At 48.9% G+C, this 24,729-nt stretch overlaps 1 pseudogene; it reads right to left on the reverse strand.

Annotated features, from left to right (window-relative positions):
- Positions 1 to 278: 278 nt before the first annotated feature.
- Positions 279 to 14,949, reverse strand: LOC118641231 (annotated as a pseudogene).
- Between the last annotated feature and the right edge of the window lie 9,780 nt (positions 14,950 to 24,729).

Raw genomic sequence — 24,729 nt, forward strand, 5'->3', positions numbered from 1 at the left:
AAAAAAATAGGTATCATTTTGATTTTTTGTTTTTGTTCAATTCAAACCTATATTTGCAGTTTCTACAATGTTGATCCACAGACCACTTTCACATGGTGCACAGGTGTAGCAATGAAAACAAAAGACAGAGAGAATCACTGCCACCCCTACGAAAGGAATGGCTCCTTCTCGAACATTCTTTAAAGATATACATTGTGCAGCCTTTGCACCTCACCAAAGGGGACGATGTGGTTAATACACTGGCTTAGTTCTCCTCACTGTTCCTCAAGGTCCACCAACTAGCTGTTATAAGCCCCCTCCTTTTGGGATTTCTCCAGGGCTTTGTCCATGGTTTGCTCATTCTCACCTCGGCATTTGGGACAGTACCACTTGCACTTTGGCTTATGATTCAGTTCTACACAGGAGGAGTGGAACCACTCGGTAGGGCACTCGTCATTGTCACAGCCGATCACTTCTCCACAGGAGACCTGATTGCACAGACGGTGCATGGGCAGCTGGGGCCAGTGCGAAGTCACAGGGGCTGCTTCCCTCTCTGCTTCGCCCTGGAGTGTTTCTCCTCGGAGGCCTTTGCTTTCTCCTCCTTTGGCGTTCCTGAGGTGGCATCATGGTCCCGATTACGAGCTGCAGTCTCCTGATTTCATCGAGACCACTTGTTCTTGGGCTTTTCTGCCTTTGTGATTGTCTTGTTCTTGGACTCATCCTGGATAGCTTTGCCACTGTGGCCGGTGGTATCACTGACTTCTTAGTGTGCTTCCAGGACTTCCACGTGACTGCCCACCTACCTGGTCTGGTTCTCCACCAGCTGACTCACAGTCTGGATCTTCTCATCACCCAGCTCCTGGCTTCAGATCAGGGCTCTCTCAATGCAGGGCAACAATCTCTTTTTCTGGGTGCCCACATCTCCCGTTTAAACTTCTCATAATACTCCTCTAGTTCCTTCAGGATTTGCTTCCCCTGTTCCTCACGGCCGCTGGCCTGTCCCTGGGACCAAGGTGGGAGGCATGAGCTGCGTCTTCGGGTAGAGCCAGCAATGCAGCTAACAAGTCCCACCACCGGCCCTTATCATTCTGATTTAATCACACCGGACAGCTCTTGCTATGTGGACATTGTCATTGTTTTATCTGACACTCTACAGGAAAAGAGCCCCCAAGCGAAGAGTCAGGCACTGCCTGTTTTACCAGTTGATAATTGCTGGACTAAGTCGTTGGCCATGGGTGACTGAATTGAACACCCAAGCCTTCTTCCTTCCCTTGAGGTCAGGGGGTGAAACTAAAGTTCCAATCCTCTAATCACTTGGCTGCTTCTCCTGGCAACCAGCCTCATCCTTTGGTACTTCCAAAAGTCACCTCATTAACATAATAAAAGACACCTTTATTCTGTCAACATTTAGAAAATTCCACGGGTTTTGAAAGCTGAGCTAGGAACTATGGATGAAGACCAAATATCTCACAAATCACAAATCACAGTATATTTACAAATGTATAACATGCAGAGGCTGAAGAGTAAACAACATGATTTTCATTAGCAGTTTATTTTTTTTTTATATTTTTTCTTTATTGATTTTTAGAGAGAGAGAAAAGGAGAGAGAGAGATAAAAACATTGATGAGACAGAACATAGATTGGCCCCCTCCTGCATGCCCCACACTGGGGATCGGGCCCACAACCTGGGCATGTGCCCTGACCAGGAATTGAACTGGTAACCTCTTGGTGCATGGGTCCACACTCAACCACTGAGCCACACCAGTTGAACTTATTTCCTTTCTATTTTCTTTTATCCTGTGTTCCTTTTCCTACTGTTTATTCGCAGTCTTTTTTCTCTCCCTTGTTTCCTTTCATAGTTTCTTTTCTTCTCCCTTTATTCCACACATATTTTATTCCTTTCTCTTTCCTAATTCTCTTTTGTTTTGTGGTTGTTTTTGTTTTTGTTGTTTAGGTCCTTTGTATGCTTTTGTGTTGTTTCTTGTTATGTTTTATTTTGTTCTGTCAGCACCTATACAACAGCTCTCATGATGTGGTCAGAGTTGAGACTCATAGCCAGCAAGCCTGATGGGGTGCCCACAAATGAATAGGACCAACAATCAAGACCTGTAACAACAGGAGAGACCAAATAAATCACACAAGGAACATCCCTAGACCATCCAGCACAGAAGCTAAAAGAGATGCACCACTGGGTCCCACAGAACACATACCACATAAGACCACCCCACAAAGACTGGGAGGCATAACAGTTCTATCAAATACATAGAAACAAACACAAAGATACAGCTAAAATTGGGAGAAATAGTAACAACCCTCAACTAAAAGAAAAGGAGAAATCTCCAGAAAAAGAATGAAATAAAATGTAGGCAAGCCATTTATCAGATATAGAGTTTAAAGTAATAAGGATGCTGAAGGAACTTAGTGAAAATTACAAGAAATTTAGTGGGAACTTCAACAGCATGAAAAATGAAGTAGAACCCATGAAGAAGAACCAGTCAGAAATGATGAATACCATATCTGACATCAACAATACACCCAAAGAAATTAAAAGTAGATTGAATAAAGCAGAGGACTGAATCAATGATTTGGAAGAAAAGGTAGAAAAACACACCTAATTGGACTTCTGGTCAAGATGGTGGCGTAGATAAACATGGTATTGCATCCTTCCACAACCATATCAAAGTTACAACTAAACTACAAAACAACCATCATTCAAAACCACCTAAAATCAAGCTGAATGGAAGTCCTACAACTATGAAATTAAAGAAGTAGCCACAACGAGACTGGTAGGAGGGGCAGGGGTGCAACAGGATGGTCCCACACCCACGTGTGGTGGAAAAAAATTAGAAAGATACCTCAGCTGGGAAGGTCCTCTCTGAGGACTGAGGGGTCCCTGTCCCACACCAGGCACCCAGCTCAGGGTTCCAATGCCAGGAAAAGAAGTCGCCATAACTTCTGGCTGTAAAAACCAGTGGGAACTAAGGCTCAAGGAGGCTGAGGCAGCTGGAGCCCCAGGCAACTGCTCTTAAAGGGCCCACACATAGACTTTCTTGAACTCACACCCTCCAGGCTCCAGTATGGGGGAGGCAGCTTGAAAGGCACCAGAGACATCTGGGGAAGAATTGAGTTGGTGGGCATTGGAGCAAGGGCTGGAGAGGTGGCTTTCTCCTGGACAGACATGCTATCAGAGGCCTTTGTTTCTTTGGTGAGCCCTTCCCTGGGGCGGCAGACAGCTGCCATATCTGGGAATCCAGCAACTTGGCTCACACTGTTTGCCCCACCCTGGTGATTCACTGAGGCCCTGCCCCACCCAACTTTCAGGCCCACCCAAGCTGTTGCCAGTTGCTTTACCATAGGATTGGCCTGTCTTAACTCCTGCTTCAGATTTTTCTAAATTCTTTTAAACAAGCAGCATCTGGTCTCACCTAGCCCCATACCTTTCATTAAGTAATACATAGAAAGAAACACAGGGAGGTAGCCAAAATGAGGAGACAAAGAGACAGGTTCCAAATGAAAGAACAGAACAAAACTCCAGGAAAAGAACTAAGTGAAATAGAGATAAGTAACCTAACACATGCAGGGTTCAAAACAATGTTTATGCCCTGGCCGGTTTGGCTCAGTGGTTAGAGTGTCGGCCTGCAGTCCAGAGAGACCCGGGTTCGGTTCCCACTAAGGGCACGTACCTCGGTTGCAGTTTGTCCCCAGCCCTGGTTGGTCATGCAGGTGGCAGCCACTTGATGTGTCCCTTTCACATTGATGTTTCTCTCTCTCTCTCTCTCTCACTTCCTCTTTCTCCCTCCCCCTCTATCTGAACAAAAAATGGAAAAAAAACAATGCTTATAATGATGTTCAATGAACTTAGTGAGAACATCAATGAACTTAGTGAGGGCCTTAGGAGCATAAAAAAGGAGCAGTCAGACATGAAGGATGAACAGTCAGAAATGAAGGAAGCACTAACTGAAATAAAGAATAATTTATACAGATTCAATAGCAGAGTAGGTGAAGCCAAGAAGCAAACCATCAATTTGGAATATAAGGAAGCAAAAAACACCCAATCAGAACAGCAAAAAGAAAAAAAGAATCAAAAATAAAAATGAGGATACTGTAAGGAGCCTCTGGGACAACTTCAAGTATGCCAATATTCTCATCTTGAGGGTGCCAGAAGGAGAAGAGAAAGAACAAGAAATCAAAAACCTATTTGAAACAATAATGGCAGAAAACTTCCCTAACTTGGCTAAGGAAACAGACATACAAGTCCAGGAAGCACAGAGAGTCCCAAACAAGATGAACCCCAAGAGGTCCACACCAAGACACATCATCATCAAAATGCAAAAGGTTCAAGACAAAGAGAGAATCTTAAAAGCAGCAAGAGAAAAGCAGTTAGTTACCTACAAGGGAGTTCCCATAAGGCTGTCAGCTGATTTCTCAAAAGAAACTTTGCAAGCTAGAAGGGGGTGGCAAGAAGTATTCAGAGTGATGAAAAGCAAGAACTTACAACCAAGATTACTCTATCCTACAAAGCTGTCATTTAGAATCGATGGCCATATAAAGAGTTTCCCAGACAAGAAAACGCTAAAGAAGTTCATCACCACCAAACCATTATTTTATAAAATGTTGAGGGTCTTCTTGAAGAAAAAGATAAAAGATATGAACAGCCTTGGCCAGTTTGGCTCAGCGGTTGGAGTGTCGGCCTGCAGACCAGAGAGTCCTGGGTTTGGTTTTCACTAGGGGCACATACCACCCCCCCAAATGAACAAACAAAATGGCAATGAAAACATATCTATTGACAATTGAATCTACAAACAAAATGAACAGGCAGAACAGAAGCATTCTCATAGATACAGAGAACATTTTGTTGGTTGCCAGCTGGGAGGGGGGTTGGGGGAATGGGTGAAAAAGGTGAAGGGATGAAGAAGTACAAATTGGTTGTTAGACTGACAAACCTCAAAGGGAAGAGAGGGTGGGGGTGGAAAGAGATAAACCAAAGAACTTATATGTATATATGCATAACCAATGGACACAGACAACAGTGTGGGGAAAGGCAGGAGGGGGGGGGAGTGGGACGGAGGGGGTCAACAGGGGGAAAATGAGGCACATCTGTAATATATTCAACAATAAAGATAAATTACAAAAAAAACACACCTAATTGGAGCAGCAAAAAGAAAAGAGAATTAAAAAGCAGGAGCACAGTTTTAGGAAACATTGGGACAATATGAAATGAAACAACATGCACATCATAGGGGTATTAGAAGAAGAAGAACGTGAGCAAAGAATAGAGAACCTATTTCAAGATAGAGTGACAGAAAACTCTAACCTAGGAAGGAAAACATCAAGAAGCTCAGGAAGCACATAGTGTCCCAATCAAGATGAACACAGAGACCCCCACCAAGACACATCATACTTAAAATAACAAACATTTAAGACAAAGAAAGAGAGAAACATTGATGTGAGAGACACACATCAACTGGTTGCCACCCACACAACGCCACCTGGGGCTGGGGCCAAACTACAACAATGGGGGTATGTGCCCCCAGCAGGAACCAAGCCCGGGACTCTCTAGTTCGTGGGTCAATGCTCCAACCGCTGAGCCAAACCGGCCAGGGCAACAGCTCTTGGTTTTATTGATTTTTTTGTTTTGTGTTTTTACTCTCTATATCTTTATTTCCACTGTGATCTTTATTATTTCCTCCTTCTATTTACTCTGGGAGTTTCTTGTTGTTCTCTCTCTAATTCTTTCCATTGTGGGGTTAGATTTTTTTTATTTGAACTTTTTCTTGTTTCTTGAGGCAGGCCTATAATGCTATGAACTTCCCTTTCAGGACTGCTTTCTCTCTGTCCATAAATTTTGGGTTGTCTTATGTTCATTTGAATTTGTTTCCAGGAAGTTTTGCTTCCTTCATCTCATTAGTAACTCATTCATTGTTTAATAACATTCTATTTAGCTGCCATATTTTTTAATGTTTTTCTTGGAGTTGATTTCTAGTATTATGCCATTGTGATCTGAGAAGATGCATGATATAATTTCAATCTTCTTGAAATTGTTAAGGCTTGTTTTGGCCGGTTTGGCTCAGCGGTTAGAGGGTCGGCCTGTGGTCCAAAGAGACCCAGGTTTGGTTCCCTCTAAGATTGTACCTCGGTTGCAGTTTGTCCCCTGCCCTGGTTGGGTTGTGTGGGTGGCAGCCACTTGATGTGTCCCTTTCACGTTGATGTTTCTTCTCTCTCTCTCTCTCTCTCTCTCTCTCTCTCTCTCTCTCTTTCTCTCTCTCCCTCCTACTCTATCTGAACAAAAAATAAAAAAAATGTCCTCAGGTGAGGATAAAAAAAAAAAAAATTTTTTTTTTAAGGCTTATTTTGTGTCCTAACTTAAGGTCTACCTTTGAGAATGTTCCATGTGCACTTGAGAAGAATGTATATTCTGTTGTTTTGAAAGAAATTTTCTGTAAATATCAATTAACTCTATATGATCTAGCATGTTGTTTAAGGTCTGTTTCTTGTTGACTTTTTGTCTGGAAAATCTATCCAGTGATGTCAATGAATTTTTAAAATCCTCTACTATGACTGTATTGCTATTAATCACTCTCTTAGAGTCCACCCAGAATTTTAAAAAATATATGTAGGTACTTCTATACTGAATGCATATATGTTTGACAAAGTTTGGATCTATCCCTTTAGTATTATTTGTCTCTTGTATGGCCTTTGTTTTGAAGTCTATTTTCTCAGATATGAATATTGCTACCCCAGCTTTTTTTTTCATTTCCATTTGCATGGAATTTTTTTCATCCCTTCACTTTCGATCTGTGTGGATCTTTTGTTCTGACGTAGGTCTCTTGTAGACAGCATATATATGGGTCATGTTTTCTTATCCATTCAGCTAGCTACCCTATGTCTTTTGATTGGAGCATCTAACCCATTTATATTTAAAGTTATTATTGATAGGTACTTATATATTGCAATTTTTTTATACCTTGTTTCTCTCTCTCTTAATTTATTCTTATTCATATAGTAGTCCTTTAAATATTTCCTGCAATGCTGGTTTTGTGGTAATATACTGTCTTAGACCTGTTTTGTCTGGAAGCTCTTTATTTCACCTTCAGTTTTAAATGACAGCTTTCCTGGATAGCATAGTCTATGGTTCAGGTCTTTACTTTTCATTACTTTGAATACATCATACCAATCCCTTGTGGCCTGAAGTGTTTCTGTTGAGAAATCAGCTAACAGTCTAATTAGACTCCCTTGTAGATAACTTTCAGGCTGTCTCTACTTTCTATCTGAAAATAAATGCAAAAATGTCCTTGGGTGATGATTAAAAAAACAAGAGCTGTTTCTTTGAAAAAATAAATAAGATTGATGAACCTTTAGCCAGACTCACCAAGAAACAAAGAGAGAGGACCCAAATAAATAAAATCAGAAATGAAAGAGGCAAAGTAACAACTGACATCACAGAAATACAAAAAATTGTAAGAAAATACTATGAACATCTATATGCCATCAAATTGGACAACCTGGGTGAAATGGAAAAAATCCTAGAAACATACAATCTTCCAATATTCAATCAAGAAGAAGCAGAAAACTTGAATAGGCTGATAACAACTAATGAAATTGAAGCCATAATGTAAAAATTCCCAGCATCCTGGCTTGTCAGGCTCAGCAGTTAGAGCGTCAGCCCGCAGACCAAAGAGGAGTTGCAGGTTTGATCTGGCCAAGGGCATGTACCTTGGTTGCAGTTTGGTCCCTGGCCCCAGTTGGGATCAATGGGTTGTGCAGTCATTCGGAAGGCAACCAAGCAAGGTATCCTCAGGTGAGGATTAAAAAACAAAAACAAAAACAAAAAAAAACTCCCAGCAAACAAAAAGTCCAGGGTTGGATGGCTTCACAGTTGAGTTTTACCAAACATTCAAAGAAGAACTAACACCTATCCTCCTCAAACTATTCCAAAAAACTCAAGAGGAGAAAAGATTTCCAAACTCTTTTTACAAAGCCACCATTATCCTACTCCAAAACCAGATAAAGACACAACAAAGAAAGAAAATTATAGGCCAATATCCCTGATGAACATAGATGCTAAAGTCCTCAACAAAATATTAGCAAATCAGATCCAGCAAATATTAAAGAGATCATACAACATGACCAAGTGACATTTATTCCAGGGATGCAAGGTTGGTTCAGTATTCGCAAATCAATAAACGTGATACATCACATAAACAAAATGAAGGATAAAAACTACATGATCATAGCAATAGAGGCAAAAAAGCATTCAACAAAATCCAACACCCATTTATTATAAAACCTCTCAGCAAAGTGGTAATAGAGGGATCACATGTCAACATAATAAAGGCCATATGTAACAAACCTACAGCCAACATCATACTCAATGGGCAAAAAACAAAAGTGCCTCCCTTAAGATCAGAAACAATATAGTGATGTCTGTTTTCACCACTCTTTTTTTTTTTTTAATCCTCACCTGAGGACATTTTTGCATTTATCTTCAGATAGAGTGGGAGGGAGAGAGGGAAGACGAGAGAGAGAAACACATGGACTGGTTGCCATTCACACAACCCCAACTGGGGCTGGGGACAAACTGCAACCGAGATACGTGCTCTTAGCGGGACCCGAACCCGGGTCTCTCTGGTCCGTGAGCCGACGCTCTAACCACTGAGCAAAATTGGCCAGGGCTGTTTTCACCAGTCTTATTCAACATAGTACTGGAAGTCATAAGCACAGAGATCAGATGAGAAGAAAAAATAAATAAAATGCATCCAAATTGGAAAGGAGGAAGTAAAACTGTCATTATTCATAGATAACATGGTATTTTACATAGAAAACCCTAATGACTCCACCAAAAAACAGCTACAGTTAACAAATGAATTTGGCAAAGTAGCAGGATACTAAATTAACATCAAGAAATCGATAGTATTTTTATAGAGCAATAATGAACTCTTAGAAAGAGAAACTAAAGAGACCACCCCATTTACCATTGCAACAACAACAAAAATAAGATACTTGGGAATAAACTTAACCAAAGAGGTAAAGGACCTATACTTGGAAAACTATAAGATATTGAAGAAGGAAATAGAAGAAGATACAAACAAGTGGAAGCATATACCTTATTCATGGATTGGAAGAATTAATATAATTAAAACGTTCATACTACCCAAAGCAATCTACAGAGTCAACTCAATCCCTATTAAAATACCATTGGCATATTCCATAGGTGTAGAACAAATATTCTAAAAATTTATACAGAACCAGAAAAGACCCAAAGAGCCTCAGCAATCTTAAGAAAAAAAAAACAAAGTTGGAGGAATCACAATGCCAGATATCAAACTATACTACAAAGCCATTGTAATCAAAACAGCCTGAAAAAAAACCAAAACCAAAACAAACAGCCTGGTACTGGCACAAGAACAGGCATATAGATCAATGGTACAGAACAGAGAACCCAGAAATCGACCCACACCAATACGGTCAATTAATATTTGACAAAGGAGTCAAGAGCATACAATGGGGTAACGATAGTCTCTTCAATAAATGGTGTTGGGAAAACTGAATATGTACATGCAAAAAAATAAAACTAGACCACCAAGTTATACCATACACAAGAATAAACTCAAAATGGATAAAATTCTTTTTATTTATTTATTTATTTATTTATTTATTTATTTTTTATCCTCACCCGAGGACATTGTTCCATTTTTTGTTCAGATAGAGCAGGAGGGAGGGAGAGAGAGAGAGAGAGAAACATCGATGTAAAAGGGACACATCGAGTGGCTGCCACCCACACAACTCAACCAGGGCCGGGGACAAACTGCAACCGAGGTACGTGCCCTTAGCGGGAACCGAACCCAGGTCTCTCTGCACCACAGGCCGATGCTCTAACCGCTGAACCAAACTGACCAGGGCAAAATGGATAAAATTCTTAAATGAAAGTTGCAAAACCATAAAATCCTAGAAGAAAACATAGGCAATAAAATTTTAAACATCTCACGTAGCTGGATTTTCACCAATACATCTCCTAAAGAAAGAGAAACAAAGGATAAAATAAACAAATGGGACTACATCAAACTAAAAAGCTACTCCACAGCTAAAGAAACCATCAACAAAATGAAAACAGTTGCCAATGACACATCTGATAAGAGGTTAATTTCCAAAATATACAAAAAACCCATACAACTCAACACCAAAACATACAATCCAATTTAAAAATGGGCAAAATGCCCTGGCCAGTTTGGTTCAGTGGTTAGAGCGTTGGCCCATGGACCAGAGTCCTAGGTTCAGTTCCTGCTAAGGGCATGTACCTCAGTTACGGTTTGTCCCCGGCCCTGGTTGGGTCGTGGGGGTGGCAGCCACTCGATGTGTCTCTTTCACATCGATGTTTCTCTCTCTCTCCCTCCTGCTCTGAGGATAAATGCAAATATATATATATATATATATGGGCAAAGGACCTGAATAAACATTTCTCCAAAGAGAACATAGATGGCCAATAGGCATATGAAAAAATGTGCAATGTCACGAATGATCAGAGAGATGGAAATTAAAACTACAATGAGGTATCAACTCACACCTACCAGAATGGCTATCATCAATAAATCAATAAACAACAAGTACTGGTGTGGGTGTGGAGAAAAGGGGACCCTAGTACACTGCTGGTGGGAATGCAGACTGGTGCAGCCACTATGGAAAACAATATGAAGTTTCCTGAAAAAATTACAAATGGAACTGCCATTTGACCCAGAGATCCCACTTTTAGGAATATATCATAAGAATCCCAAAACACCTATCAGAAGAATATATGCACCCCTATGTTCATAGCAGTGTTATTTACAATAGCTAAGATCTAGAAAACAGCCCAAGTATCCATCAGTACATGAGTGGATAAAAAAACTGTGGTACATTTACACAATGGAATACTATGCAGCTGTAAAAAAGGAAGGAGCCTTTACCCTTTGCAACAGCATGGATTGACCTAGAGATTATTATGCTGTGCAAAATAAGTCATTTAGAGAAAGACAAATATCACATGATCTCAGTTATATGTGTAATCTAATGAACAAAATAATCTGATCCAGAGGCATGGAGGCATGGAACATACTGACAGATCTCAGAGGGGAGGAGGGTAGAGGGGAGGGGAAGAGATTAACCAAAGAACATATATGCATATAGGCATAGCCCGTGGACACAGACAATAGTGTGATGTGGGCCTGGGTGAGAGCAGGGGCTGGGTTGAAGGGAGCAAAGGAGGGAAAAATGAGGAATATCTGTAATACTGTCAACAATAAATTGTTTTAAAAAGGAATAAAGTTCTGACACACACTACATTATGGATACATCTTGTAAACATTATGCTAAGTGATAAAAACCCAGTCACACAATACTTCCTACTATAAGATTCTATTCATATGAAACATCTAGGAAAGTCAAATTTATAGACAGAAAGCTGAGGAAGGGAACTGGAGGCGGGGGAGTGGGGACTGAATGCTAATGAGTATGAGGTTTCTTTTAGTGGGCGCGAAAATTTTTCATGATTAGATTGTGGTGAGGTTGCACAAAAACTAAAAAAGCATTAAACTGTACACTTAAATGGGTGAATAATATGGTGTTGAATTATATATCAATAAAGTTATTAAATATTTTTATTATATTCAGTATCTTCACTCAAAGAAAATAGGAAAAAGAATTGAAAATCTCTTTGGAATCTCCCTTGCAGAAGAATTCAAAATAATTTGTCAGTAATGCTCCTTGAGAGAGTAGGACATAAGCTCCCTTACCTCAAGTGTGTGATGAATGATGACTTCCTTCCAAAGAAGACAGTGGGCACGTTGGGAGAATAGCTACAGTGGGGGAACCGGATGAACACAAGTTCATCAAGAGGTCAAGGTCTACATCCTCGGTGACCAGTCAAGATGAAGCATGTTCCCTGGATATGATGTGATGAAATGCCACTTCACCTCTGTGGTCTTTTTTTTTTAATCCTCACTGGAGGATATTTTTCCATTTATCTTCAGATACAGTGGGAGGGAGGGAGGGAGAGAGAGAGAAGTATCGGTGTGAGAGAGACCCACTGATTAGCTGTTTCTGGCACAACCCCAACCAAAGCCAGGGACCAAAATGCAACTGAGGTACATGCCCTTGATCAGAATTGAACTCGAAACTGTTTGGTCTACAGGGCCGACACTCTAACCACTGAGCCAAGCCAGCCAGGGCCACCTCTGTGGTCTTCCTCCCCCAGAGCCATAATCCCATCAAACAAACCCAAATTAAGGGATATTCTCCAAAACACCTGACTAGTACTCCTCACAACTATCAAGGTCATCATAGACATGGAAAGTCTGGGCCAAGAGGAACCGGGGGAGACATGACAGAACACAATATGGTCTGCGGGACAGGATCCTGGACAGAAAAAGGACATTGGGTAAACAGTAGATGTGCAAATGCATGCATCTTAGTTGCTAAGAACACACCAACATGGGTTCATTGGCTGCACGTTAATGTGACGCCTTCGTCACAACTATCTTTGCAATTTTTCTGTGAATCTAAAATAATGTTAAAGTAAAAACTCTGTTTTAAAAACGCATTTGAAGGCAGCATACAATGAAATGAGTTACAGCTTCATGGCTCTTTAGCTATGTGACCTGGAAGAGTCTGATTCCCCAGGGCAAAAACAGTTGTTTCCAGCGACTGTGGTAGGAGCTTAATGAGGCAACAGATATTAGAGAGCTTTGGAGAGTGACACTCCCTTCCAAATAATTTGCTGAAAGCGCTAAATCAGTCACCCTGAAAATTTACTCATGTGGACATTTTATTCTCCCAACATGCTTGTTTTCCTAATTGAATAAATAGGTCTTTGCCTTTGGCCACCATGGAGACCCTCCAGGCGGACTGCACTGCTCCCTCCCTTTGCCACCCACACAGTACCTACAATGTCTCCCTCCGCTGCCTGCCCCTCCTCGCACCCACAGAAGCCACCTTCCGCCTGCGGTCCCCTGGGGCAGGGCCTGCTCACAGGCAGGAGGGGCTTGCAACCCGGCGCGGCCGGCGTGAGGGCTGGGTGGGCAGCTGAACTTGGCTTCACCCAAGGGCACATCATTCCTGACCTAGTCCTTGCAGTTGGCGGGAGGGATCCTGGCCAACGACTCTTAAATGCCCACCGGTGGGCCGGAAGATGAGCCTGGTATTTTGTTGTTCGGTATCAGCCAGCCAGCTCCTGTTGGCAGAGCCTTGCAGAGGAGAGGGCGTGAGCCGCCCGCCCTGCCCCGGGCGCCAGCTCCTGGGGGAGTGGAGGGACCCGGCCTCCAGCCCTCTCCCTGCGCCCGTCACAGCGCCTCCGCGGGAGAAGCCGCAGGTCTGCAGCCCCTGGACTGGGGGGAGGCAGATCAGTGGGAGGCAGATGGGTGCTGCCAGGTGCCCTCTCCCACCCTCATCCCCCAACCTTCGGGGCTGTGCAGCCTCCCGGGAAGCACCCAGGAAGCCAGGGCCTGAGTCAGGACAAAGGGCAGCCCGGTGGCTCAGAAGGCAAAGGCGGGGCAGGGCCGCTGCAAAGTGCAAGTCACGGTGAGCTAGGCACTGGCCCGCTGGCGGCGGCCCAAGACCAGCCGGTCGCCTCTGCCTCCGCCGCACCGGGAAAGGAGCCCGCGGGCCCTCTGGAGGGCGGCCCACACCGCGGCACCCCTAGCCTCGGGTTGGCCAGAGCCCAGAGCAGAGCAAACAGGCGAGGCCCTCTCCCATCGCACATGAAGTATACTGTTTACACCAAAAGTGGAAAGAATCTCTTTTAGACCTGGAAAGTATTATCCTAAGTGAAACAAGCCAAGCAGAAAAAGACAAATACCACATGATCTCACTTATTTGTGGAATATAATGAACATAACAGTCTGAGGAATAGGGTAGGCCCAGAGACATGGAAGTAGGGCCAGACTGACAACCCTCAGAAGAGGGGGTGCTGGGGGGAGGGCGGAGATAAACCACAGAACTGATATGCACGTAGGCATGACCGATGGACATGGACAAGAAAGCTGGGGACGGGCGGGGATGGGGGGGATAGGGAGGAGGGTGTCAATGGGGTAAAAAAGGAGAAACATCTGTAACAAAAATAAAATAAAAGAATAAAGACAATAAATAGAAAACAGTAACATAAATGGCAGATATCAATTAAAAAAAGAATCTTTTATTTCTGCACAGTAACACAAATATAATTCCACAAACGTGCATGAATGCAAAGAATGTTTTGGACCAGTCTGTCTGTCACACTCGGGCTGACGCTCCCTCGGTATCAGCACCCGTGTCATTCTAGCCTGCTTTCCCTGTCCTTTTCTCAATGCTTGTGTGATACCTGACACAGTTAAAATGAACATGACACATTGGGGGTTGTCACTGTTTTCAAAAATAGCATCTTATTGCCCTGGCCCAGTAGCTCAGTTGGTTAGAAAATTGTCCCTATGTGTCAAGGCTGTGCCTCGGTCAGGACACGTGCAAGAAGTGGAACAACAAATCCATGTCTCTCTCTGTCTGTCTCTCTCCCCTTTCCTTTCTCTCTAAAATCATTAAAATAAAACCATTAAAATAGGGTTGTGTGTGTGCACAGTCCCTCCAAGGCAAAGGGGACAGGTGAATTAATTCTATCCACTCTTGTGGCATTTAATAGTCACATTAATAAAGCTTATATGCATGTGGCCATAATGTGTCCCATTTGTGGGATACTCTTCTCTTACACTTTTTGACCACTGCCCAGAAACTTCCTTGAACTTCCAGATGATTTCGTCTCAGCGTAATGGAGTCCTGGGGATATTTGCATTTTCCACTTCATAGGTGTTACCAGATAGCTCTCCACCAGTTGGCCCAGGAGGACCAGCAGGGCTGTAAGAGTCCACGGCAGTTCCGAGAGCACAGTCGAGTGTCTCAGGGTTCTGGCTTCGTATCTCCAGGCTCCGAGCTGGAGGGCTTTTCACAACCGTAATTTTGCATTTTGTATTCATGTCTGGGAAGGCGCAGTCCCTGACTTGCTGCTTCTGTTCCGTTTTGTGTTTTCTTTGTCAATATTTATTTAAGAGCTTTGTATTACAACCATCTAAGTTCCTGGTGTTTTCCTCCATCCACCACTCATGCACGGACCTTTTCGTGGTGCCTCTTTTTTTGTTTTAATCCTCACCCGAGGACATTTTTGCATTTATCTTCAGATAGAGTGGGAGGGAGAGAGGGAGGAAGAGAGTGAGAGAGAGATCAATATGAGAGAGAGACATCGAGTGGTTGCCACCCACATGACCCCAACCAGGGCCAGGGACAAACTGCAACTGAGGTATGTGCCTTTAGTGGGAACCAAACCCGGGACTTTCTGGTCTGTGGGTCGAGGCTCAAACTGCTGAGCCAAACTGGCCAGGGTGTGGTGTCTCTTGCTATACAAAGTATTTAAAAGGCGGAATAGAGCGCTTCTCCTTTAGTTTGGATGAGGAGTCCTCTCTGATCCTAGACTGTTCATTTAATTCCCTCGATGTTCTTGCAAGATTTTTATTGTTTTATTGTCCACTGAGTACATAAAAAAATTATTTTCCGTATGAAGTAAGAGGGAAGTGCATGTTTACTTTCTTTTTGGTGGACAGCCTGCTGAGCCAGCACCATTTAATAAAAATACAACAACATGACAAGAACACTTACGAGTCTCGACTGTGTGCACTTTCCACATATGAACGCAATCAATCCGTACAACCAGCCTAGGGGAAGAAACCATTCTTCTCTCCATTTCATAGATGAGGGGCTGAAGCACAGAGAGGCTAAGTAACTGGCCTGAGGTCAACCAGCCAGTAAGTGATCCAGCCAGGTTTCACCCAAGGCGCCTGACTCCAGCTCTCCCCTTCCGGAGGTCATGGCCTCTGCCTTACCCATTTCTTTCAGGTTTTCAAACTTCTTGCCTTAGTGTTAAGTATAGGTCCTTAAAATGTTCTTAATCGCTGCTGAATCTGAAGTTGTCTCCTTTCTAATTCCTAATCTTGTCTGTTTCGGCTGTCTCATTTTTCCTACACCAAGGAAAATGCAAGTCATGATGAGCTCATGTTTTTCTGTTTGCAAAGACCAACTCACAATCCTTGCTGGTAGAAATGGGAAGGCAAATGCAGGTTTGGTTCTCTCATTCATTCATCTCAGTTCTCTTGATCGATTTCTTCTTCCTACTGTGAAGGACAGACAATAAAAATAGGGCAATGAAACAAAAGAACATACAGCTAAAGTACTGTGAAAACTTGTAGTTAAAAATTTCCCACTTGGCCCTGGCCGGTTTGGCTCTACGGTTACAGTGTCAGCCTGCGGTTCGGTTCCCACTAAGGGCACGTACCTCGATTGCAGTTTGTCCCCAGCCCTGGTTGAGTCACGTGGGTGGCAGCCACTGGATGTGTACCTTTCACGTCGATGTTTTTTTCTCTCTCTCTCTCCCTCCCACTCTATCTGAACAAAAAATGAAAAAAATGTCCTCAGGTGAGGATAAAAAAAAAAATTCCCACTTGGTAGACCTTGCCCTGGACCCTAGAAGGATTACAGGAACTAGGTAGGAGGGAAGGAGATAGACATCAGCCGGAGCTGACCACTATATTGTGCAGATAGAACTGCTCACCCTTCAGACGTAACGGCTAACCGCAGGTATCCGCTTCTGTACATGCTTGCTCGCAGACCCTTAGCCCAATTCCTTAACAGGGGCTAAGACAACTATATAAGCAACCCTCCCCCTGAGCTCGGGGCTGCTCCCTCCTCTGCGTAGAACGGGACAGTCGCCCACAGCTAATAAAGCTCTTAATTTGAACCCAGTTCGGAGTCTGAGTCTGGTCTGTCTCGTTGGTCTACAACATTTGGAGGCCCCAGCGAGATTTGACAGACAAGGTCCGCCTCTCCGGTGGGTTGACCTCCTCAGACCCCGGGAGACAGGTCCATCCCAGGAGCGGACGGCGGTCTCGGGGAAGGCCTCGGAGAAGACGTTCCTCCGCCCCGATGCCATTCTGCCCTGGAATTGTCTCCACTCCAAATTCCATCCAGAGAGCATCTGGAAACCCTGGCCCAGGTTCGGTTCAGCAGACGGGACGTCCCTCGGTAAGTCTGTTCCTGAAAACTCTGCGGAGTGAGGGGAAGTGGGTCTGCTGGACGCAGCACAGAGATCCCGCCCCTGGGCCGAAGCCAGACATCGCTCTTGGCCCCGGTTCGGTTTGTCTGGCAACATCTTTGTCTGTCTTATTCGTTTGTACTTTTGTGTTTTGTGTTTCTGTGTGTGGTGGCCTGTGTCCTTCAAAATGGGTCAGGGACCTTCAGAAGCTAAGACCCCTCTGCAATGTCTCACTGATAAGTTCTCAGATTTCTCCACGTGCGCCTCAGGCCGCGACACCACGGCGGACCCTGGGCCCTGCGCCTCAGGCCGCGACACCACGGCGGACCCTGGGCCCTGCGCCTCAGGCCGCGACACCACGGCGGACCCTGGGCCCTGCGCCTCAGGCCGCGACACCACGGCGGACCCTGGGCCCTGCGCCTCAGGCCGCGACACCACGGCGGACCCTGGGCCCTGCGCCTCAGGCCGACACCACGGCGGACCCTGGGCCCTGCGCCTCAGGCCGCGACACCACGGCGGACCCTGGGCCCTGCGCCTCAGGCCGCGACACCACGGCGGACCCTGGGCCCTGCGCCTCAGGCCGACACCACGGCGGACCCTGGGCCCTGCACACTCTGGGCCAGCTCCAGTGGCCCCTTTCGGGTCGGCTGGCCCTCCCAGCGCTCTTTCGATTTAGGCTATTTGTTTGCAGTTTGGGGCGTCATCTATGGGAATCCCGGACACACAGACCAAATTCCCTATATTGATGTTTGGATTGACATAGCTACTGCCAAGCCTAATTACATTAAGAAATGTTCGTGCCCTAATAGGAAGAAGATTTTACTTGCCCAGCTTCCGCAGAAGCCTCAGAAGCCCTCAGCTCCTGCTCCTTCCTGAAGGCTTTACCCTGTTCTTTCAGGTCCCCCAGAAGACCCCCGCACTGACCCTTGGACCACCCCCTTATCGGCCTCCGCCACCCGCTGCTGCCGTGGCCGGAGAGGCTGAAGCCCTTCAGCCACACTCACCCCCTCTGCTCAGTCCTCCCCACCCCCGTGGTGGCTCCCCTTCTCACCCCCTGCTCAGTCCTCCCCACCCCCGTGATGGCTCCCCTTCTCACCCTCTGCTCAGTCCTCCCCACCCCCGTGGTGGCTCCCCTTCTCACCCCTCTGCTCAGTCCTCCCCACCCCCGTGGTGGCTCCCCTTCTCACCCCTCTGCTCAGTCCTCCCCACCCCCGTGATGGCTCCCCTTCTCACCCCTCTGCTCAGTCCTCCCCACACCCGTGATGGCTCCCCTTCTCACCCCTCTGCTCAGTCCTCCCCTCACCCGTGATGGCTCCCCTTCTCATCCCTCTGCTCAGTCCTCCCCACCCCCGTGGTGGCTCCCCTTCTCACCCCTCTGCTCAGTCCTCCCCACCCCCGTGATGGCTCCCCTTCTCACCCCTCTGCTCAGTCCTCCCCACCCCCGTGGTGGCTCCCCTTCTCACCCCTCTGCTCAGTCCTCCCCACACCCGTGATGGCTCCCCTTCTCACCCCTCTGCTCAGTCCTCCCCACCCCCGTGATGGCTCCCCTTCTCACCCCTCTGCTCAGTCCTCCCCACCCCCGTGATGGCTCCCCTTCTCACCCCTCTGCTCAGTCCTCCCCACCCCCGTGGTGGCTCCCCTTCTCACCCCTCTGCTCAGTCCTCCCCACACCCGTGACGGCTCCCCTTCTCACCCCCTGCTCAGTCCTCCCCACACCCGTGGTGGCTCCCCTTCTCACCCCCTGCTCAGTCCTCCCCACCCCCGTGATGGCTCCCCTTCTCACCCTCTGCTCAGTCCTCCCCACCCCCGTGGTGGCTCCCCTTCTCACCCTCTGCTCAGTCCTCCCCACCCCCGTGGTGGCTCCCCTTCTCATCCCTCTGCTCAGTCCTCCCCACCCCCGTGATGGCTCCCCTTCTCACCCCTCTGCTCAGTCCTCCCCACCCCCGTGGTGGCTCCCCTTCTCACCCCTCTGCTCAGTCCTCCCCCACACCCGTGATGGCTCCCCTTCTCACCCCTCTGCTCAGTCCTCCCCACCCCCGTGATGGCTCCCCTTCTCACCCCTCTGCTCAGTCCTCCCCACCCCCGTGGTGGCTCCCCTTCTCACCCCTCTGCTCAGTCCTCCCCACCCCCGTGATGGCTCCCCTTCTCACCCCTCTGCTCAGTCCTCCCCACCCCCGTGGCGGCTCCCCTTCTCACCCCCCTATGCTCAGTCCTCCCCACACCCGTGGCGGCTCCCCTTCTCACCCCCCTATGCTCAGTCCTCCCCACCCCCGTGGCGGCTCCCCTTCTCACCCCTCTGCTCAGTCCTCCCCACCCCCGTGGCGGCTCCCCTTCTCACCCCTCTGCTCAGTCCTCCCCCACACCCGTGATGGCTCCCCTTCTCACCCCTCTGCTCAGTCCTCCCCACCCCCGTGATGGCTCCCCTTCTCACCCCTCTGCTCAGTCCTCCCCACCCCCGTGGTGGCTCCCCTTCTCACCCCTCTGCTCAGTCCTCCCCACCCCCGTGATGGCTCCCCTTCTCACCCCTCTGCTCAGTCCTCCCCACCCCCGTGGCGGCTCCCCTTCTCACCCCCCTATGCTCAGTCCTCCCCACACCCGTGGCGGCTCCCCTTCTCACCCCCCTATGCTCAGTCCTCCCCACCCCCGTGGCGGCTCCCCTTCTCACCCCTCTGCTCAGTCCTCCCCACCCCCGTGGTGGCTCCCCTTCTCACCCCTCTGCTCAGTCCTCCCCACCCCCGTGATGGCTCCCCTTCTCACCCCTCTGCTCAGTCCTCCCCACCCCCGTGGTGGCTCCCCTTCTCACCCCTCTGCTCAGTCCTCCCCACCCCCGTGGTGGCTCCCCTTCTCACCCCTCTGCTCAGTCCTCCCCACCCCCGTGGTGGCTCCCCTTCTCACCCCTCTGCTCAGTCCTCCCCACACCCGTGATGGCTCCCCTTCTCACCCCTCTGCTCAGTCCTCCCCACCCCCGTGATGGCTCCCCTTCTCACCCCTCTGCTCAGTCCTCCCCACCCCCGTGATGGCTCCCCTTCTCACCCCTCTGCTCAGTCCTCCCCACCCCCGTGGTGGCTCCCCTTCTCACCCCTCTGCTCAGTCCTCCCCACCCCCGTGATGGCTCCCCTTCTCACCCCTCTGCTCAGTCCTCCCCACCCCCGTGGTGGCTCCCCTTCTCACCCCTCTGCTCAGTCCTCCCCACCCCCGTGATGGCTCCCCTTCTCACCCCTCTGCTCAGTCCTCCCCACCCCCGTGATGGCTCCCCTTCTCACCCCCTGCTCAGTCCTCCCCACACCCGTGAAGGCTCCCCTTCTCACCCCTCTGCTCAGTCCTCCTCACACCCGTGGCGGCTCCCCTTCTCACCCCTCTGCTCAGTCCTCCCCACCCCCGTGATGGCTCCCCTTCTCACCCCTCTGCTCAGTCCTCCCCACCCCCGTGGCGGCTCCCCTTCTCACCCCCCTATGCTCAGTCCTCCCCACACCCGTGGCGGCTCCCCTTCTCACCCCTCTGCTCAGTCCTCCCCACCCCCGTGATGGCTCCCCTTCTCACCCCTCTGCTCAGTCCTCCCCACCCCCGTGGCGGCTCCCCTTCTCACCCCCCTATGCTCAGTCCTCCCCACACCCGTGGCGGCTCCCCTTCTCACCCCTCTGCTCAGTCCTCCCCACCCCCGTGATGGCTCCCCTTCTCACCCCTCTGCTCAGTCCTCCCCACCCCCGTGGCGGCTCCCCTTCTCACCCCCCTATGCTCAGTCCTCCCCACACCCGTGGTGGCTCCCCTTCTCACCCCCTGCTCAGTCCTCCCCACACCCGTGGCGGCTCCCCTTCTCACCCCCCTCCACAGTTGCCAGGCTCCTCAGCTGCCATCCTGCCCTTCCGTCAGGTTGCTCCACCACTGGGCGGAGACCAGAGTCAGCCCTTCATGGTCTATGTCCCCTTCTCAACTAGCGACCTGTATAATTGGAAACAACAGAACCCCTCCTTCTCTGATACACCCCGAGGTTTAATCTCTCCTAGAGACCGTCTTCCACACCCCGCAGCCCAGCTGGGATGACTGTCTGCAATTGTTGCAGGTCCTGGTCACCTCCGAGGAGAGGGACAGGGTCCACAGAGAGGCAGCCAAATCTGTCCTCGGGCCAGACGGCCAACCCCTCATGAATCTGGCCCAACTAGAGGCCTGCCTCCCTACCTTTGACCCGATTGGGACCAGAACAGCGATCGAGGTAAGGAGGCTTTAGCCCAGTATCTCCGATCTCTACTTCGGGGCCTCCGCGGAGCAGCCAAAAAGCCAACTAACCTGTCTAAGGTGAGCGAGACCGTTCACCCCGCAGGGAATCCCCAGCGGCCCTTCTTGACCGTCTCATGGAGGCTTATCGCCTCTTCATCCCACAGACCCGGAGGCCCCTGAGAACAGACGGACAATTAATATTGCCTTTGTCACCCCGTCGGCCCCAGACATTAGGAAGAAACTCCAGAGATTAGAGGGTTTTGAAGGAAAGAATCTTAGGGAGTTAGTTGAAACAGCTCAGAGAGTATTTAACACCAGGGACGACCCAGAAACGACCAGTACCAAAAGAGTCACAAAGGTAGTCATAGCCGCTCTTAGGAGAATCGGAAAGAACAAGGGAAATAGGCCTAAAGACACAGGTCAAGCCCACGGGAACCTCGGCCACCTCTGACCCTAGCCAGTGTGCCTACTGCAAATATGGCCATTGGAAGAAAGACTGCCCTAAGACGGGGCCCAACAGGAACCCAAGGACCTCGTCCTCCTGGAAGACACTGAATGAGGGGGTCGGGGCTCCTACAGATTAGGCCTGGGAGCCCAAGGTAACATCACAAGTTGGGGGCCATCCTGTGGAATTTCTAGTTGATACTGGAGCCACCTTTTCTGTTCTAAAGGAGACCACAGGGCCATCTCATCTCAGAAAACGCCAGTTGTAGGGGCCATAGGGAAGTTGATGTCCTGCCCTTGGACTACAGCAAGAATAACTGACCTGGGCAAAGGAACTATCACTCATTCCTTCCCAGTCATGCCCGATGGTCCCTCCCCCTCCTTGGCCGGGATCTCCTCCAGAAATTGCAGGCCACCATCTCCTTCAAGCAGGGGGGCCCCACCCTGACCCTGGGGAACTAGCAGTCTCTCTCCTGCTCTCTGTGCCTTTATCTGAGGAGTACCTTCTGTTAGGAGAGCCCACCAGAGAAATCCCAAATGCTCTCCTCAAGAGACGGAAAAAGGAGATTCCGGGGGTTTGGGCAGAGACTAACCCCCTGGCCTAGCGAAGCTCAGGTTCCAGTCATAGTACAACCAAGCAGCAATGCCTCCCCCTTCGGGTCCGCCAATACCCGATCTCCACAAGGGCCAAACTAGGAATAACTACGCATAATAATAGACTCAGAGAAGCTGGCACTTTAAAACCTGCCAGTCGGCCTGGAACACTCCCCTCTTGCCAGTTAAGAAGCCTGGGACTGAGGATTTTAGGCCGGTTCAAGACTTAAGGGAAGTAAACACTCGGGTGGAAACCATCCACCCCTCGGTTCCAAACCCTTACAGCTTCTGAGCCTGATCCCTCCCAGCCGTGTTTACTATACTGTCTTGGACCTCAAGGACGCCTTCTTTCCAATTCCCTTATCGCCTCTCAGCCAACCCATCTTCGCCTTCGAATGGGTTGATCCAGAAGGGGGATTCTCAGGACAACTGACCTGGACCCGATGCCTCAAGGACTCAAGAACTCTCCCACCATCTTCGATGAGGCCTGGAGCAAGGACCTCCAACTGTTCTGGGAAAGGTACCAACACCTCACCCTGCTACAGTATGTAGATGATTTGCTTCTAGCAGCCTCTTCTCTTCCTGAATGTGAGGAGGCCTCGAAGGCTCTCCTACTAGAGCTAGAACACTTAGGATATCGGGTCTCGGCCAAGAAGCTCAATTATACACCACCACCGCGACCTACCTAGGTTATGGACTCAAAGAAGGAAAACGGTCGCCCCCCAATAGCAGGATAGAGGCAGTCATGAAAATCCCTACCCCCACAACCAAGAGACAGGTACGGGAATTTCTTGGGGCTGCAGGGTACTGCCGCCTCTGGCTCCCTAGCTTTGCCGAGATCGCTAGGCCTCTCTATACCAGCACAGGAAGAGACAATGCCTCAATCTGGACTGAGATAGAACAACAGGCCTTTGGGAAACTAAAGGCCTTAATGTCTGCGCCGGCCCTAGCTCTGCCTGATGTCGCTAAGCCCTTTCAGCTCTTCCTCTCGGAGACTCGGGGCATTGCCAAAGGGGTCCTAACCCAATCATGAGGGCCCTGGAAGAGACCAGTTGCCTACCTATGTAAGGGATTAGACTCGGTAGCCTCCGGCTGGCCCAGCTGCCTGCGGGCCATGGCAGCTACTGCCATTCTAGTTAAAGAAGCACCCAAGCTGACCCTAGGGTAGACCTCCAGATCATTGGGGTGCACTCTGTTGAGGCTCTCCTCAGGAGCCCTCCGGACCCGTGGATGTCTAGTGCCAGGTCACCCAATACCAGGTACTCCTCTTAGATTCCTCCCCAATCCAGTTCCTGAAGACCTCTGCCCTCAACCCAGCCACCCTGCTGCCTGACGATGACCCTCAGGCTCCCCTTCATGATTGCTCAGACATTCTTGAGACTCTAACTAACCTGAGGTCTGCCCTAACTGACAACCCTCTCCCAGAGCATGCTCTCTATACAGATGGGAGCAGCTTCACCCAGGAAGGGGTCCGATATGTGGGAGCAGTTGTAGTCACGCAAGACAAGGAGTGTGTGCATGTGTGTGTGTGTGTGTGTGTGTGCCCCACCCCCCTGCAGGCTCCGGGATCCTGTGGCGCTCAGCGGGCCCAGCCCTGCCCCACTCAGACCCACCTTCTTACACAAGTCTGTGACTCTGCCGGAGCTGCTCGGTCCCTCTCCTCCACCAAGGGGGGCTTTTGGGGGCGTTGGCTTCCTGTCCCCACTCCAGGCCTTGGTGGTGACATGGGGCTGGTCTTCCTTTTGTCCTCCCCAGCATCTGTACCCAGTTCATTTCCCCTCCCCTTGGAGAGTTTTGAACTTTTAATTCCAGACTAGTGTTTAGACTAAGTAGAGTTTTAATTTGTTTACAATGACGGTTCCCAGCTGGGCCTCATCAAATCTTTGTTTTCCATCCCTTCAAACATTCCAAGCAGCACCCATCACTTCCTGGTCAATGACCTGTATCAAAAGCTCAGTCCAGGCGAATTTAATGCTTTGAATCCAGTCGGGCGTCCAACCCCAAGGAGGGGTCGGCCCTCATGCCCTCTGCCTCCCCTGTCTCCTGGGCGCCTCTCCCCCCGGCCTGGGACCGGCAGGAAAGTGGACAAGGGCAAAGTCCACTTCACCGGTGCTCCTTCGGCCAACCTCCGTGTGGGCGGATGCCCAGGCCTCTGGCGGGAGCCGGCCGACTGCCCCCGCTGCCCCTCCACTTCTGCCCCGCCCTCCACAGCACTGCCCAGGGGGTCCCCTGAGCTACTCGCAGCTGCTGCTCACAAGCGGCCAGCCCACAAGTGTCCTCCGAGGCCGGTGGCTGAGGAAAGCACCCCTCCAGTGGGCGGTGCGCGCCTCCGCCCACCCCCAGCATCTTCGGCAAGTCTCAGCACGGGAACCATCGGACAGCCAAGGAAAGGCCACCCCCTTCTTTCAGGCGCCCCAGTCAC

The sequence above is a fragment of the Molossus molossus genome, unplaced genomic scaffold (genome assembly GCF_014108415.1).
Source record: "Molossus molossus isolate mMolMol1 unplaced genomic scaffold, mMolMol1.p scaffold_m16_p_27, whole genome shotgun sequence".
NCBI classification, from domain to species: Eukaryota; Metazoa; Chordata; class Mammalia; order Chiroptera; family Molossidae; genus Molossus; species Molossus molossus.